Source organism: Podarcis liolepis (genome assembly GCF_965112155.1).
Source record: "Podarcis liolepis genome assembly, chromosome: 2".
Classification (NCBI taxonomy): domain Eukaryota; kingdom Metazoa; phylum Chordata; class Lepidosauria; order Squamata; family Lacertidae; genus Podarcis; species Podarcis liolepis.
Genome location: NC_139555.1, coordinates 65,846,444 through 65,863,301, shown reverse-complemented (window position 1 = coordinate 65,863,301; position 16,858 = coordinate 65,846,444). Strand labels below are relative to the sequence as shown.

Below are 16,858 nucleotides of genomic sequence, written 5' to 3'. Positions count from 1 at the left end.
ATCATTAGGCATGATGGGAGCTGTAGCCTAACATCAGCCTGAAACCTGGTGGAATAAGTTCCACAATTGGAATGTAATAATGGAGGGATACAATCTATTTCAGAGAAACAGACCAGACAAGAAAGGAGGAGGAGTGGTGTTATATGTCAGGGATGTGTATACCTGTGAAGAGATCCAAGATTTAGAACCTCAAAGCCAAAGTGAGAGCATTTGGGTCAAAATTAAGGGAGAGAAGAATAACAGAGACCTCATTGTGGGAGTTTACTATAGATCCCCAAGCCAAACGGAGGACATAGATGATGCCTTCCTGGAACAGATGGCCAAGCATGCAAAAGGAAGGGAGATAGTAGTAATGGGGGACTTCAATTATTTGTTGGATGTCAAACACAGCCAAGAGCGTAAGGTCAAACAGATTCCTCACTGGCCTTGCAGGCAACTTCATTGTCCAGAAAGTGGGAGAAGCAACAAGAGGAACAGCCATTTTAGATCTGGTCCTAACCAATGTTGATGACCTGGTTAGTGGGGTAGAAGTGGAAGGATCATTAGGCGTGAGTGATCATGCTCTTCTGAAGTTTACTATACAGTGGAAAGGAGCAGTCAAGCATACTAGGACTCAATTTCTTGACTTTAAGAAAGCCGGCTTCATAAAACTTAGGGAAGTGCTGGGTGAGATCCCATGGACAGTAATACTAAAAGGAAAGGGAGTTCATGATGGCTGGGAGTTTGTTAAGAGGGAGATAGTAAAAGCACAACTTCAGGCAATACCAATGAGACGGAAACATAGAAGGTGCCTAAAGAAGCCAGGGTGGCTATCTAAAGAACTTTTAACTGAGTTAAGATTCAAAAAGGATGTGTACAAAAAATGGAAAAAGGGGGAAACCACCAAAGAGGAATTCAAACAAATAGCCAGCACATGTAGACATAAAGTCAGAAAAGCTAAAGCACAGAATGAACTCAGGCTTGCTAGAGAGGTTTAAAGCAACAAAAAAGGCTTTTATGGGTATGTCCGTAGCAAAAGGAAGAACAAAGAAACAGTGGGGTCACTCAGAGGAGAAGATGGTGAAATGCAAACAGGGGACACAGAAAGGGCTGAACTCCTCAATGACTTCTTTGCTTCAGTCTTCTCCGATAAAGAAAACAATGCCCGACCTGAAGAATTTCAAGCAAATGATTCAGCAAAGGAAACACAGCCCAGAATAACTAAGGAGATAGTACAAGAATACTTGGCTAGTTTAGATGTATTCAAGTCTCCAGGGCCAGATGAACTGCATCCAAGAGTATTAAAAGAACTGGCAGATGTGATCTCAGAACCACTGGAAGTCATCTTTGAGAATTCCTGGAGAACAGGCGAAGTCCGGGCAGACTGGAGGAGGGCAAATGTTGTCCCTATTTTCAAAAAGGGGAAAAGAGAGGACCCAAATAATTACCGCCCAGTCAGTCTGACATCAATACCAGGGAAGATTCTGGAGCAGATCATTAAGTAAACAGTCTGTGAGCACCTAGAAAGGAATGCTATGATCACCAATAGTCAGCATGGATTTCTGAAAAATAAGTCATGTCAGACTAACCTGATCTCGTTTTTTTGACAGAATTACAAGCCTGGTAGATGAAGGGAACGCAGTGGATGTAGCCTACCTTGATTTCAGCAAGGCATTCGACAAGGTGCCCCATGATATTCTTGTAAAGAAGCTGGTAAAATGCGGTCTTGACTATGCTACCACTCAGTGGATTTGTAACTGGCTGACTGACCGAACCCAAAGGGTGCTCATCAATGGTTCCTCTTCATCCTGGAGAAGAGTGACTAGTGGGGTGCCACAGGGTTCTGTCTTGGGCCCGGTCTTATTCAACATCTTTATCAACGACTTGGATGATGGACTCAAGGGCATCCTGATCAAATTTGCAGATGACACCAAACTGGGAGGGGTGGCTAACACCCCAGAGGACAGGATCACACTTCAAAACGACCTTGACAGATTAGAAAACTGGGCCAAAACAAACAAGATGAATTTTAACAGGGAGAAATGTAAAGTATTGCACTTGGGCAAAAAAAATGAGAGGCACAAATAAGATGGGTGACACCTGGCTTGAGAGCAGTACATGTGAAAAGGATCTAGGAGTCTTGGTTGACTACAAACTTGACATGAGCCAACAGTGTGACGTGGCAGCTAAAAAAGCCAATGCAATTCTGGGCTGCATCAATAGGAGTATAGCATCTAGATCAAGGGAAGTAATAGTGCCACTGTATTCTGCTCTGGTCAGACCACACCTGGAGTACTGTGTCCAGTTCTGAGCACCACAGTTCAAGAAGGACACTGACAAACTGGAATGTGTCCAGAGGAGGGCAACCAAAATGGTCAAAGGCCTGGAAACGATGCCTTATGAGGAACGGCTAAGGGAGCTGGGCATGTTTAGCCTGGAGAAGAGGAGGTTAAGGGGTGATATGATAGCCATGTTCAAATATATAAAAGGATGTCATATAGAGGAGGGAGAAAGGTTGTTTTCTGCTGCTCCAGAGAAGCGGACACGGAGCAATGGATCCAAACTACAAGAAAGAAGATTCCACCTAAACATTAGGAAGAACTTCCTGACAGTAAGAGCTGTTCGGCAGTGGAATTTGCTGCCAAGGAGTGTGGTGGAGTCTCCTACTTTGGAGGTCTTTAAGCAGAGGCTTGACAACCATATGTCAGGAGTGCTCTGATGGTGTTTCCTGCTTGGCAGGGGGTTGGACTCGATGGCCCTTGTGGTCTATTCCAACTCTATGATTCTATGATTCTATCATTTGAAGGGCCACAGGTTTAGCCTGTAAATACGCTACTTACATTTACAGGGTGAGCCTACCTTACATTACCTATGTGGGGTTTTTTTATGTACCCATAGAGACTTCTCTGAAAGTCACATCATTAAGCTTATTAGAATATTGAAGCATTAGGCTAAATATGTGTTGGATTTTATGACACTGATACAACTCCCAATAATATAACTAGGCTGAAAGTCAGAGACTAATTCTCAGCAGTTCATCAAACTAATTACCCAACAACCCCAAATCCTTCCTTTCTGAAAACTAAAGTTTCTTTACTTTTACCTCTGCTACTAAATTTGTGTAATTAAACCCATTGTGAAGATCAACACACAGAGAGAAGAAATTAAAGTCAATTAAGCTTTGTTTCATCCCACAGCACTTGATTTGGTTTATTCCAAAACCTACAATGTAATCTGGTTGAGTGTCACACAGACCCCTTCAGGCCTGAGTGAAAACAGTTCCTTAAACCCAATAGGAAACGACTGGCTTTAAAATCTAAAGTTCCACAGGTCTATACCCATCAGTGCTTTCCCTCCATAGCCTCTTAATTAACTCTGTGGTGTGCTTTGTTACAAATATGAAACTCCAAATGAGCAACAGAGGCTTCTTAAAGCTTTCAAATTCCATGTATGATCAAAGAGTTCTGTGCCCAACCTTTTAAATTTAAAATGATATTCTACCATAGACTAAAGAGTAGCAGTATACCATCTGTACAGATCCAAATTCCTGCAATACGCAGGGTCTTTGTTTTGTTATCAATGATTGGAGAGGGGAAAGAGGAGCTCTGAACTAGATAACTAACTTCAGAAATTAACTCAAAGGTTTTAATTAAAGGGAAACCATGGCTTAGCATGAGTGAACACATTTCCCAAATCAAGATTATGCCTCCTGCACTCCTCCCCAGACTTGCTACAGCCATGCTACCTGGGGCAGAGCTATGCTTTAGGTCAGTGTTATGCCTGAACCCAAGTTCATGGTTTGTCTTGCTCCAGACAAGCACCAAGGTGTGCTCTTCTTTGATGGTTTATCAACAGAATCAAAGGAGGAGTGTAGTGCCTGCAATGTGCTTGTTTGCAATGTGCAGTAACCCATGGTTTGGCTTAATGTTATATGCAAACTGGGGTCATGTGGATGAAAACTCTGTTGCAGTGGCATATCTGAGTCAGTCAAAGATGGGTTTGAGAGATTCCAAAAAACAAATATGAATCTACGCAACATAGTTTTTATTTGGTGTTATCAGTCTGTATTTCATTACTTGAGTAGCCAGAAGCAACTGTATTTTTCCTATCCACTGGTTCACTGATGATGAAAAAATTCTTACTCTGACAGTAATCTAGCTTTAAATAAGCCAGCTGCAGTCTATAATACCATCCTTAGCAAACTACTCATCTCTTAAGATGGATTTAGCTGGTGCAATAAACATTATGAGAGCCACATCACATACATGAATACTTTAGTATGCCCGCACCACTGAATCAACAGATGGTTCATAACATATACATAGTGTGATAATTCTAGCAAACCACTGGATGAACAGATGGTTCATGCACATACTGCAGAAGCCTAGAAAATGATAGATTTCTGAAGTGTGATAGGCTTTTGGGCGCTGATGCGGACATGCTCATGTGCCGGCGGGGGGAGGGGGAGCTGGATACTAGCAATCTTGTGCATGGAAGCTGCGGGAGACAAACACATAACAGAAGTTGAGATCCATTTGCATGTGTGCATTCAAAGATGGAGCCATGGATCTACTCTAACAATGCATGGTGATGCTCTGTTTGCAGTAGGATCCCATGCGAAGTTATCTGCATGGAATGCAGATTGGATTTGTCATTTTCCTGCATGTAGCGAGATCTTCAGGGTAACTACAGGTTCAAAAATCCAACTGTGTGGGATGGGATATCAAGGTGATTTACCATGAAAAGTGGTAAATTAGAAAAATGAGAAAACTGAAAACGCAGATCGGAGTCCCTTGGAAACAAGTCAACAGGGTTTAAAACTGCAAGTTACTTTCCCAGCAGTCCAACAGACATATTTTCATATCAATATTCATATTTCTATCTTTTGGAAGAAGCTTAAATAAATGTGCATTAGGAACACAGGTGACATCTAACCACCTATTTCATGGATACACTTTGTAAATACACCTTTCTTTAAAGCAAAGCATTTTTAATTACAGGAAAAACAGACCTGTAGAACAAGCATCACTGTATTTCACCACTACTGAGTACATGTGGTAAATGAATATATTCAGGTGGCATTCAGATGAAGTATGGCAGATTTGGAAGTAACTTATTCTCTACTAAGATCTAACCATGGGAATAATCCTTCTATCCCTTTCATCATTGGCAATATTTTAAATTAAGGCTAGATGTTATTGCCAATGATCCAAACAATGCATAGGAGTCCTGTTTGTGAATGGATTTCCTGCTGCCTTCTTATGGAAAGGGATCCATATTCTTCACACAGGCATTCAGCACAGCACACTTGAAATATTTTCCCCCTTAGCAAATAATAGGAAATCTATGTGCAGGGCTTTAAATCATGCCAATCACTGACACTGAACAAAATCCACAAAATATCATTGCTGCACAATTCTCATTAATTTGTATGAGTTCTAGATGAAAGTGCTACTCGTTGGACTGAACCCAGTATGAATTCAGCAGGGGATCAGCGTATTTTATTTTATTTAAAATAGGCCTTTCCTCATATTGTACAAGACTTTCCTGTGTGGTTTTCTCTGTGAAAGAGGTCAGATTATGTAACACAAGGGCAGTATCCAGCTTAAACAACAACAACAACCATATTTGAATTTGTGCTCCTCTTTCCCCAAACAAAGAACTCCAGGTGGTTTACAATAATCAAATATCAAATATATGATGCAAAACAGTAATACATAAAACAATCCTAGTAAGCATTTGACATAACAAGCATTTGACATAACAATAGCATTTGACATAACAATAGCATTTGACATAACAAGCAAACAATTTCATCAAGTAGTAAGAACAACAATTCATAAAACAACAGTAGAAATTTTAAAAAGGAAAAAGCATTAATATGCCATACAAGAGAAGGAAAGAACTCAATTAAAGCTTTGAAATGAGACTGGAATCAAACTGGCAACTAATGACAATCAAGCAGAACAAGTGTAATATGTCTGAAACCTCTTGTTCAAGTCAATAGCCTGGCAGCAACATTTTGCAACAGTTACAGTTTCTTAAAAGTTTTCAAGGGCAACCTCACAAACAGGCATACCTCATTTTATTGCAGTTTGTTTCATTATACTTCACAGATACAGTATTGCTTTTTTAATTTTTTTAACACTTGAAGGTTTGTGGCAAGCTTGCATCCAGAAAGTCTATCAGCCCCATTTTCCCAAAAGCATATGTTTACCTCGAGTTTCTGTGTCACATTAATTAAGGTACGCAGATTGGGTATTTTTTAAAAAAAATACATAATGCTATCGCAAACTTAAAAGACTGTGGCATAGTGTAAACGTAACTTTTATATGCACTGGGAAACCAAAGAATTTGTGTGACTTGTTTTATTGTGATATTTGCTTTATTGCTGTGGTCTGGAATCGAACCCACAACATCTCCAAGGTATGTCGGTAGCTTATTCTGGAGCTAGCTAGGTTCTGAGTAACTGCAGTGGGGTTCTATTTCATCAAGTAGGCCCATAGCTGATATACCAGCCAAATCTGGTAAAGGCACTCCTTGCCACTTATGCCACTTGTACATTTAACAGCAGCGCTGTGTCAAAGGGAAGTGCAATCTCATTCAAGCCGTGCTGCCCCCACATGCTGTCCACTTTGGGCTCTAGCTTCACACACCCATGTATGTGCCCCCCAACCCCCCGCCCCCAGATTAGCCCTGAGGGGTTTTCCTCAACAGAAAAACGGTTTCTCACACCTGTTTTAGGTAGGTGGCAAAGACAGCTACAAAAGTCATTTTGGCGTTGTTGTTTTTTAAAAAAGCAAGTCAGTTATAGACCTTGGAAGGGCTCCTTCCATTCATCAAAATGACTCTGACTGAGAGAAGCTCCTTTGGGGGACAGGTGGGAGAGAAAGTGATTCTTACCAATTCTGCTTTCATCCAGTATCCTCCAGTGCTACCACCTCTTGTTATTCTGGAGCATGGGTAGGCAAACTAAGGCCCGGGGGCCATATCCAGCCCAATCGCCTTCTAAATCCGGCCCGCGGATGGTCCGGGAATCAGCGTGTTTTTACATGTGTCCTTTTATTTAAAATGCATCTCTGGGTTATTTGTGGGGCATCAGGAATTTGTTCCTCCACCCCCCAATATAGTGCGTCCCCCCACAAGGTCTGAGGGACAGTGGACCACCCCATGCTGAATATGTTTGCTGACCCCTGTTCTGGAGGGTCCCCAAATCCTCTGCTGCAGATTTTCAGATGGTTCAAGGGGAATAACTAAAATTTGCCTCCCCCCTTCCACCAGTGGGAGTCTCCCTCACAGGAATTTATAATCCAGTTCATTATATTCCTCAGCTTTAAACTGGATTAAGTATTTGTGGTAGAACTTAACTTGAATATGAAGTAAAAGCTGATCAAAAGAGCCACGCATACCCTTACTGTCACTTGTCAGCAGCAACAGGAATTAACAAGTCTCAGTCCTGGTATCCTAATATACATAGTGAAACTCCCAGTTGCAAATCCTTATGTCAACTTCACGGTTTCATTTATTATTAAATCGGTCATTTGCATGTTTTGTTTTCCTTTTGTAAACAAACTCAAAATAAGGCTGTTGGGACCACAAACTCAATCTGAGGAAATTTCCTAAATACACTTATCCTAGGGCCATTCCGATGCTGCTTTCAGAATGACAGCTGGCACCTGTGGCCTTCTGTGAAATACTTTCTGACACTGATGGAGTGGGACAGGTGGCCGAACTGGCAGAATGTGCTGCATTTGATTGATAAAGCGCTACAAGTGTCACAGGCTTATAGACTGTCATTAACATTCAGCAATTCCTCAGTGTGGGAGGTTCATAGGCAAGCACAAGACACAGGCAACTCTAAGAGAATGGGCAGTTGCTGGGAGTGGGGGTAGGAGGCGAGTGAAATTCTATGGAGAGCATTCTTTGATTTTCCTAGTTACTTTGCTTTTTTACCAAAGGAAAACAAAAGTAAAACCAAGGATCCACGCCACCTTTCCCTTTATCTTGGCCTGTTTGTCCAATGTTATCACAAACATTTAAAATCCCGCATTGAGCTGTTTAGTTTAACAGTTGCAGGCGGCACCATGTCTCAATGTTACTGCACAAAATTGTTTGCTTCTTGATCAAAATAACGACCTTATTTATAAATTTATAAAATTACTTCTGTACCACCATGTCATAAATTTTATCATGGCAGTGTACGCTGTAAAACATCATTTAAAAATGCAGATAACGATTTAGGTGACAAAAATAAAACTGATGCAGAACTCTGTTGGCACCTTCAACTACAGAATACACAAGCAAGTTTCCTATTATGACACAGGCGGACTATGGTTATAAAAAAAACCCCACGGGAAGCTTGTTTTTTGGCAAAGATTTGGGCAGCAAAGTTTGTCTGATGGCATAGCGATTGCCTTTTATTTCAAACTCTTTACATTTAATAAATTAATAATAATAATAATAATAATAATAATAATAATAATAATAATAATAATAATTTATTTATACCCCACCCATCTGGCTGGGTTTGCCCAGCCACATTTAAACCTACCCTCTTTAAAAATGCTTATTTATGAGTTATAATTTTAATGCTCCCCACCCAACTTCATATGTATTTTCTCCTAACCTAAAATGTAATAACTTTAAATCAAAACATCATACTAAGAAAAAAACAACAACCTAAAATTCTTATATCCATCCCCGTGCTGGGATGCTAAACAACCCATGCCAATTCATGTTCTCACTATTTCCTCTCCTTTTTATAAAATTATTTATATGCTACATTTGGGGAAAAGCCTACTCAAGGCAGCTCACACTATCATGAAAACCACAGTAAATACAACAATCTAACCAAACCAACAAAGACAGTTATTACAACCCCTTAAAACAATTACTCAGTTATATTCTGTAATACAGCTCTGAACAAAAATCCTTATTTGTTGGGGGGGGGTGTATGTAACTGATCCACAGACAAGTCATGATTTACAGTTTTTCATCATGACCCTATGCAACAGAGAATGGTATTCTGCAGGTGGCTTTGAGAAAGCTTCTAAACTTTATTTATCTCTTGTTAGAAATACGTTCCTGTACATTCCTGTACAGAAAATACATGAAGATGGGGGGGGGGGGACACTTTCTAGGTTTTGAAACTACATTCAAAAATGTCTATTTATGAATCAAGAATTCATAGCCCTTTATTTTGAATACTAAAAGTTGGTCTTCTTTAGCCATTTCCCCTATTCCTGGATTTTTTTCAAAAAGAAAAAGAAAAAAGTGAGAGAAGAAAAAAGAAAAGAAAAAGAAAGCCTGGACCATTTCAGTGTAGGGTTGTTTTTTGTTGTTGTTGTTTTTGGAGGCCAATGGCAGGGGGAGCCAGAGCCAATGACATAGAGGCAACTCATTTAAATTTTGTCCCATCAACGCAGAGACTAAAAGGGAGTTAATGTAAGGAGTGATTGTAAGAAGACATGCAAGGGGGGGGGGGCGGTGCTCGCTGAGGGCAGACTGATCCATTCACTCTAATGGATCAGCCTCCTCTGTTTCTAATGTGAACTGTACAGTAAGTTTTTTCTTATGTATTTTACTTTGCTTCTTGACCCCAACCAATCAAGGATCATGTAGCAAACATGATTATGTCATAGCACCATAGACCCAGTCAGAATCAGCTACAGAATGTGTAATCACTGTTGGTAATTAACAGCTCTCACTTTCTCATTCTGAATGTTGATGGTGGTGGTGGGAGATGGAATGCATTCATATTGCCAGAACAACCTGGCTGATACATAGGTATCTTGCCACACTATACTACTTTCATTGATTGCCAATAGTGTACTATAAAATAGTGTACTATAAAAAACTTTCCATCCTAAGACATCACTCAGTCATAGTCAGTTATGCATAAAGAGTTGAGGCACAACAGGAATGAAGATTTCGATGTGTAATATATTATGAATGGACAACATCCCCATTTAGATGTGCATTTACACAGCATTATTTTTCAGTCTGATATGCCTTTCAATGCACAGTGAAATGTACATCTCAATCCATACTCTTGCCTAGATGGGCAATGTCACATGGGCTGCATCTGAGTAAAGGATTGTTGAATTGGTTGGCTCAATAATAAGGATAATTTTATATCCTTCCATGGCTCCTATCTCCCTGTGAACTGTTTCATATCCTTTTGCAAAGGAGTGCGGAAAAACAGCAAAAGAGGGGCATTAGAAATTTATGTTTATGTGCAATATTTGGGAAGATGTGGTGTTCGAAAAAATTAATTCAATGTATGACCTATTCCATTTACCTAATATATTTACTAACAAACATTGATTGCTCCTCACTCCAATTCCACAAGGGCAACACAACAAAATTAGGCAACTTGGCAATGGACAGCACTTCATGTTCCATTTTCTATTCCTTATGGTAGAAATGCATATAATTGCTTTGGCAGCATACATGGGGAAAGAGGGTGTGCAGGAAATAACTGACCTTTCAAACAGTCAGAAAGAAGCTCAAAGATGCCTATTTACTATAGCTCTCTTGGTGATTGATATTAACTATGATAGCCTCCCTTCAGGAAGGAAGAATCTAGTCTTCTTATTCTAGGCTTTATAATAAGTAGGTTTTTTCCTGAAAAATTTGGCTATCAGTAACAGGTTCTTAATGTTAACACTCAGCAGATCTGAAAGCATAGGTTCTAGCATTCTGAAACATGAAAGCAGGCTGCTGAATTTTTGCCAGCATCAGCTAGGAGTGCCACATCATAATGGCCTTGTCTCTTTGGATCTAATGGAATTACCTGGTAGGTACTATTTTTCTTCATTTTTAAAATCAGAATAGTCCAATAAGGATTGAGCATGCTCCAAGTGTCTGTAGGGGATGAGGGCAGAAAGTCAGGAGGGTATTTTACATTTCTTTTCTTCCATGTTATGTATTTTTATATTGTAAACAGCCCAGTGAATAATCATGGAATCCAAGGCACCGTACATAGTCCCCAGTCAGATTCCTATCCAGACACTGACCTGCTTAGCTTCAGCAAGATGGGGGCCTCATGTGCCTTCAGGCCACACTCTTAAAATGAAATGGAGTGTCCTGGAAAAGGCCCCAGCTGGATGAATGGTGAAGATGGGGAGAACTGCATATTCCAACATTTAGCAATATTGTGATATTAAAAATGCCACTAATATCCAGGATTTGTGAAAAGAAGCATTAGTAAAAAGCAGGCAAGTTTTCTCAAAGCCTCTGAGTTTGCTCAAAAGCTGTCTTTTTGATGAGTAGACACCTGTTAATCTTTCAAGTAGATGAAGCCACATGGTGCACTTATCAGTGACAAATAGGGAGAAGGAAAAACCATTAGAGATAAAAGTCTGAACTGAAAGATGATAACATTTCACTTACCTAGGACACTGCCATCCAAGCTTGTAGATATCCTGGCTCAGATGGAGGGCATCTCTCTGTTTAATAATAAAAAGGAAAATAATGACTCATTTGGTGACAACAAATATTCCACAGTATTTTCTGCCTTCTTTGGGGGACGCTGTGCGATGCAAAATTATTTTTTAAAAAATCCTGTCCTTTAAACAGTTTGTATTATTCTGTGATGGCAATGATTGACTATGAAGCATATCATCATCGGCTTGCATGTGAATTCACTATGCAAGTCACTATGCAAAGGTTTTGTTTCTTTACCCCTGTTCAAGGGTAAATGGCTTATAAGAACATTGACAGGGATGATGTGAAAATTATGACCGCATATAAAGTATGATGCGAATTATCATTAGGAGAAAAGGAAAGCTGGATTTGATTTATGTGATAATAAGCAGCAATGTTAAGTAGTTGAGACCGCATTATCTTGTGCCTTTTTAAAAGCTTGGCAATGGGCTGTGCTGTTTCCAGTTGTTTAAAGGCCCAGAAAGCACACAGCTAATCGTTTCTCATTTTGTTGCAGGCAAAATCTGTATTCCACAGACAGAACCATAAAGCTCATCTGGAGATTACACAAGGAGACCTAATTGAACAGGCTCTTCAGAGCCAACCCATAAAAGCTGCATGCTGATTGACAGGAGTGAAAGAAGTCTTGAAGCAGTTTTTGGAGAAACAAGCCACTGATTTATATTTAGCAACTTTATTCAAAAGTTTTGTTTAAATGTCCTCTCCCAATCATCAAGACTTCGTTTTACTAGGATTCATTTTTACCAGAGAGATCATCTAGATTTCCAGTGCAAGATGGAAACATTTTTTCCTGTGTGAGATGTACTTTTGCAAGTGCATCCAGAGCAATCATCTTCTCACTTAAACACAAACTTTCCATAGTCATAAGCAACAATGTCAAGGCCTCAAACTCATCTATCATTCATAAAAATACACGTATCTACAAAAACTCAAAACAAAGCACTGACCATTACAATACTTTAGCTGGAAGTGTCCGGAAGGATCAAGTACAACAAATGAAAGTTCAAAGCAGAAACATGCTAAGAGTCTCCATCTGTTTTCCAGAAATTCAGGGCCTAAAGTCTACAAATAACTTAGTATTTTTAGGGTTGCAAACCAATCAAAGTCATTTCAATTGATTCATGCTCAGATTTTAAATCCAGTAATGTATCCCACAGGCATCTGACTGGCCACAGCGAGAACAGGACCCATTGGCCTGATACAGCAGGCTTTTCTTATGTTCTTATATTCTTATCAATTACACCAGCATTTTGCATATTTAAACAATATTTGCATATATACACACACATCTAAATTCTCTGTTTCTCTCAGATTAGACCTGGAACAACTTCCAACTAAAATAGTTTTCAGCTTTATAGAGTCCTACCTCCCACGTAATACATGACAAACATATACAAATGCAGATATGCTTATCTCTGCACCTGTGTTATAAAATCAAACAACATTATTGGAATAGTCATATTCCAAAGCTAAAACAAAACAGCTCCTTTTGTTTCTTCCAGGAGTGTTTTCCCAGAGAGAAAAGGGAAATTACAATTTTTAGGCTACCGTTCCATTCCCAACAGTAGCCAGTCAATGCAGCGCAACTGAGTCCTGCTGTCCTACTAATACTGTCTATAGGGGCACCCAAAAGACGGTATCTCTTGGTGCCAGCCCTCTTGTTTGTCTGCTGTTGTAAATAAAAATATGCCCTTTTCCCTTATGGGGTATCCAAGAGCCCATATAGAGTCCTTACATAGGTTCCCTATTGGTAGGAGAAAATAACAGAGGCCAACCAGAGAATATTGAGAAGCAAAGCAGCTAGTAAGCTTGATCTTTATTGGTCTGTTGCAACAGGGTACTCCCCTCACACGCAGGAGAGGAAGAGGACCCAGAACAATGGCCTGCAAGGCCTTATAAAGACTTTTGAAATTCCCCTTCTCTAGATCAGGACCACCCCCAGAAACATTATGCATACATCACAGAAGGGGTGTAACCTAAGACCACCCCTCAGATACATCCCACCTACATCACAGAAATTTAAATGTTGTTTTTCTCTTCTCCTTGTTTATCTCCTGTCTAGCAGGTTACTTGATTGGATTTTCTGTGGAGCCTGGCCATTCTTTTGTAGTGCTAAAATACTTATTTCCTGGGCCAGGTCACAGGCTCACACCTTATTCATATCTTTGAGACAGGATTTGTGAGGAAACAGACAATGGGGAGGCTTTTCCAGTTTAACCTTGCAGAGAAACATTTGCTCAGTTTAGGAATCAAAATGGTTCCAGGATGGCTTTCCTGTGTTGATCTATGTATGTGCAGTTATGAACATTACTATATATTTAAAACCATAAAATTCCTATCACAATATTCCCCCCTTTGGGGCTAGAATTTTTCTTAAAAATTTTTGCCCCACAAATAATAACATCGTATGTTGTAAATGGATGTCTTTGTATGAATATATCATATAAAAATAACACATGTTGTGTTTTGCTACTAAATTACTTGTGGCATTCTAACACTTTGGGAGAGACCATTTACTCAATAGTGTTCTATGCTTTACACCTAGCAGGAAGGTAAGGTCCACTAATGACTGAAAAGTGCAGTTTGCTTCCCCCCCCCCGCCATTTTAGTGTTCTCAGGTGTCAAGGTAGCTCTTCTGTGGTCTCACACTGACATAGTGCTACAGCAACACATCCTGTCTGTTGAATCCCCTCAGGGCTTTCATTTAACCATGTTGCCTGTCATTCACCATAGCTGGCACAGGTTTGGGCATCTCGTGAGGGAGAGGTCTTCGCCTTGGCCTTTAGCTATGGGATTTTATTATAGGCTGTGGTCTTGTACTCATGGAAGTTGCTCACTTGCACTTAAAGGACCAAAAAGCTAATTGCAGCCTGGATACACTTGCCCAATTCAAACTGAGTCCAATTTGAATTTATCTTGCCCCATGGTTCTCAACTCTTCAAACCAATCTGTTAAAAGAAAACCATTCTTAACAAGGGCAGTTGTCCAAATAAGTAAATTTAAGTCTATAAGAAATCATTCCTGCTAAACCAAAGCATATCCACCTTCATGTTTCTTAGAAGCTTCTCCTTGGTAAAGCAAGTTTAGGGAAAGTTGGCAGAGTGCCAGGTGGAACAATGAAATGTGGTTATAAATTGAGCTAAACATTGGACTACACAATAGTGTGAGCTATTAGAAAGTATAAAATGCATGAGAATTCTCCATTGGTGTGTAAGCAATAAGACATTAAATATAAAAACAGTTACACACAAAAAATTGCCCCCCTTTGTGGAAATCACACTGTCAGACACATTTCAACATTCTTACATAATAACACATAATACAAAACAAAATAATTAAATATCTGTTGCATATCTTGACACAATTGTGACCTTTTACGTATGTATCTTTTGAATCCTGGAGCAGAGGCTTGTGGTTCAAGTGAAAAAATGTCCTTGCAATTCAACTCCTCCCCCCTTTGTCAGTTCAACCCCTCCCCCCTTTGTCAGCCCCACTCCCCCCTCAGTCTATAGCCTTTGAAAGAGATAACTGTGGGCACTTTGAAAACTCTGGTGTTGCAGGTCTTGTGAGTTGAGGGGTTGTTGCTGCTTTTCATCATTGCACATCTGTAGAAGTGATATCCTGTAAGGGGGCAGGGTTTTGGGGAGACTTAAACACAGTTAGACAAGGAAGGGGCAAAAGGCAAAAAGGATGTCCTCCAGTTTCCATGGGAAGCTGCAAATAATAAAAAATCTTAGCACATTAAGCATTTTATTTATTTCAATATTATTATCACATTTCCACATAATTACTGTTATTATCTGCTAAGTTTGTTTGCTTCCTTCACTTAATTTTTGTTGTTGTTGTTCTTTTCATATTATCAAATAAAAAATTACTCCACATGTAGAGAAAGAGAACTGTAAAAATACAAGAAAGGTTAAAAAATAAAAGGAAAGCAAAAAATTAGATTACCAGATGAAAACAAACTTGACACAAAAACATCAGATTCAGAAAAGACCTATTATTAAATATATTATCAAAACCACGCAGATTACTACTAGACTGAAAAAAAAATACAAAGGTTAAAAAATACAAAAGAAAGCAAAAAATTAGATTACCAGTTAGATGAAAACAGACTTGACACAAAGACATCAGATTCAGAAAATAACTATTATTAAATAGTACAAAGATATTATCAAAACCACACATATGGGAAAACAATGGGGAAAACTTAAACTTCACCATGTGCTATCCAATAAAAGAACTTCATGAGACTGACTTTCAACATGTGATGAACATGTCCCCAAAGTAAAACACAAACACACAAAATGAGCTATGAGGAACCAAAAATAAATAAATGCTAAGACACACAATAAGTAACCTGAAGTAATCTGTTTTGGCATTCTAACATCCCAGATGAAAATAAAAGTGTTTCTTGATGTGACATAATGTTAATAGCGGAATACTGGGAAATGAGTTAATACCAATAAAAAATGAATGGCAATTGAAAGTTGTGCAAGTACCTTGCACTAGCCAAAATGACAGAATTAATAAGAAATGCTCAGGCAAAAAGGTAAACAAATAACCTAAAAAAAATGTCAAAGCCAGAAAGAGATAGAGGGAAGTCAACTAATATAGCAGGGATTCAGACTTGTTTTGTTGAACAGAAAGAAGGTGACTGTTTGCCTTTAAGGGAAGAAAGACAAAAAGAAAAACAAATGCAATTACTTTTTATAGAGTATTTAAATCACTGTTTGCATCCCCTCATTATCATTTGTGCTGTGGGAGAAAAGAAGGGACACTCTGTTAAAAGGGAAAATTATTTCATGTGAGAGGTCTGTCAGGAAATGCTGTTCCTAAAATGCATAGGCATATACACACCTGTTGAAAGGGAAAATTATTTCATGTGAGAGGTCTGTCAGGAAATGTTGTTCCTAAAATGCATAGGCATATACACACACACACACACACACACAAAAAAAAAACTGTTATAAAATTTAAATCCCATGGGGGGGGGGGAGAAACTACTCAAGAGAGGAACTCACAGTGGGAGTGCTTTGATATTTACCTGTGAAAAGAATTTGGCATGTCCAGTACTTAACTCTATTGTCTTAAGTAGCCCCTGGAGCAAAACACATTAAGGGTGATTTCCCTGATGGTTCCAAGTTTTCTTTTGATTTGGAAGAAACCTCCTCTCCCCCCTTACAGTTCCCCCCTTCCTCTCTCTTCTTTTGTAAGCTGATCTAGCCTCTGTGCATGTGCAGAGTTCATGCCTCAGCAAACCTTTTATACCATTGAAAATGTTTCATCTTTTGGCTCAGTTAGAATAAGGAAGGGAAAGGTAAGGAGTAGATTTTAAAAATAGGGTTAGATTTTAAAACAACAAAAAAGAGAAACTCAGCAATTTAAGTATTCACCAAAGCTAGCAATTTCAGCCGAAGCAAAAGGAGTG

The 16,858-nt window shown here is 39.2% G+C and overlaps 1 protein-coding gene across 1 annotated transcript in view; it reads right to left on the bottom strand.

Moving 5' to 3' along the window:
* SGCD (sarcoglycan delta) overlaps positions 1 to 16,858 on the bottom strand; it is a 398,371-nt gene that overhangs the window by 309,574 nt on the left and 71,939 nt on the right. Inside the window, exon 2 of the mRNA XM_083488523.1 lies at positions 11,374 to 11,429. The gene's annotated coding sequence lies outside the window, so the exon portion shown is untranslated. The remainder of the gene's footprint in view (positions 1 to 11,373; positions 11,430 to 16,858) is intronic.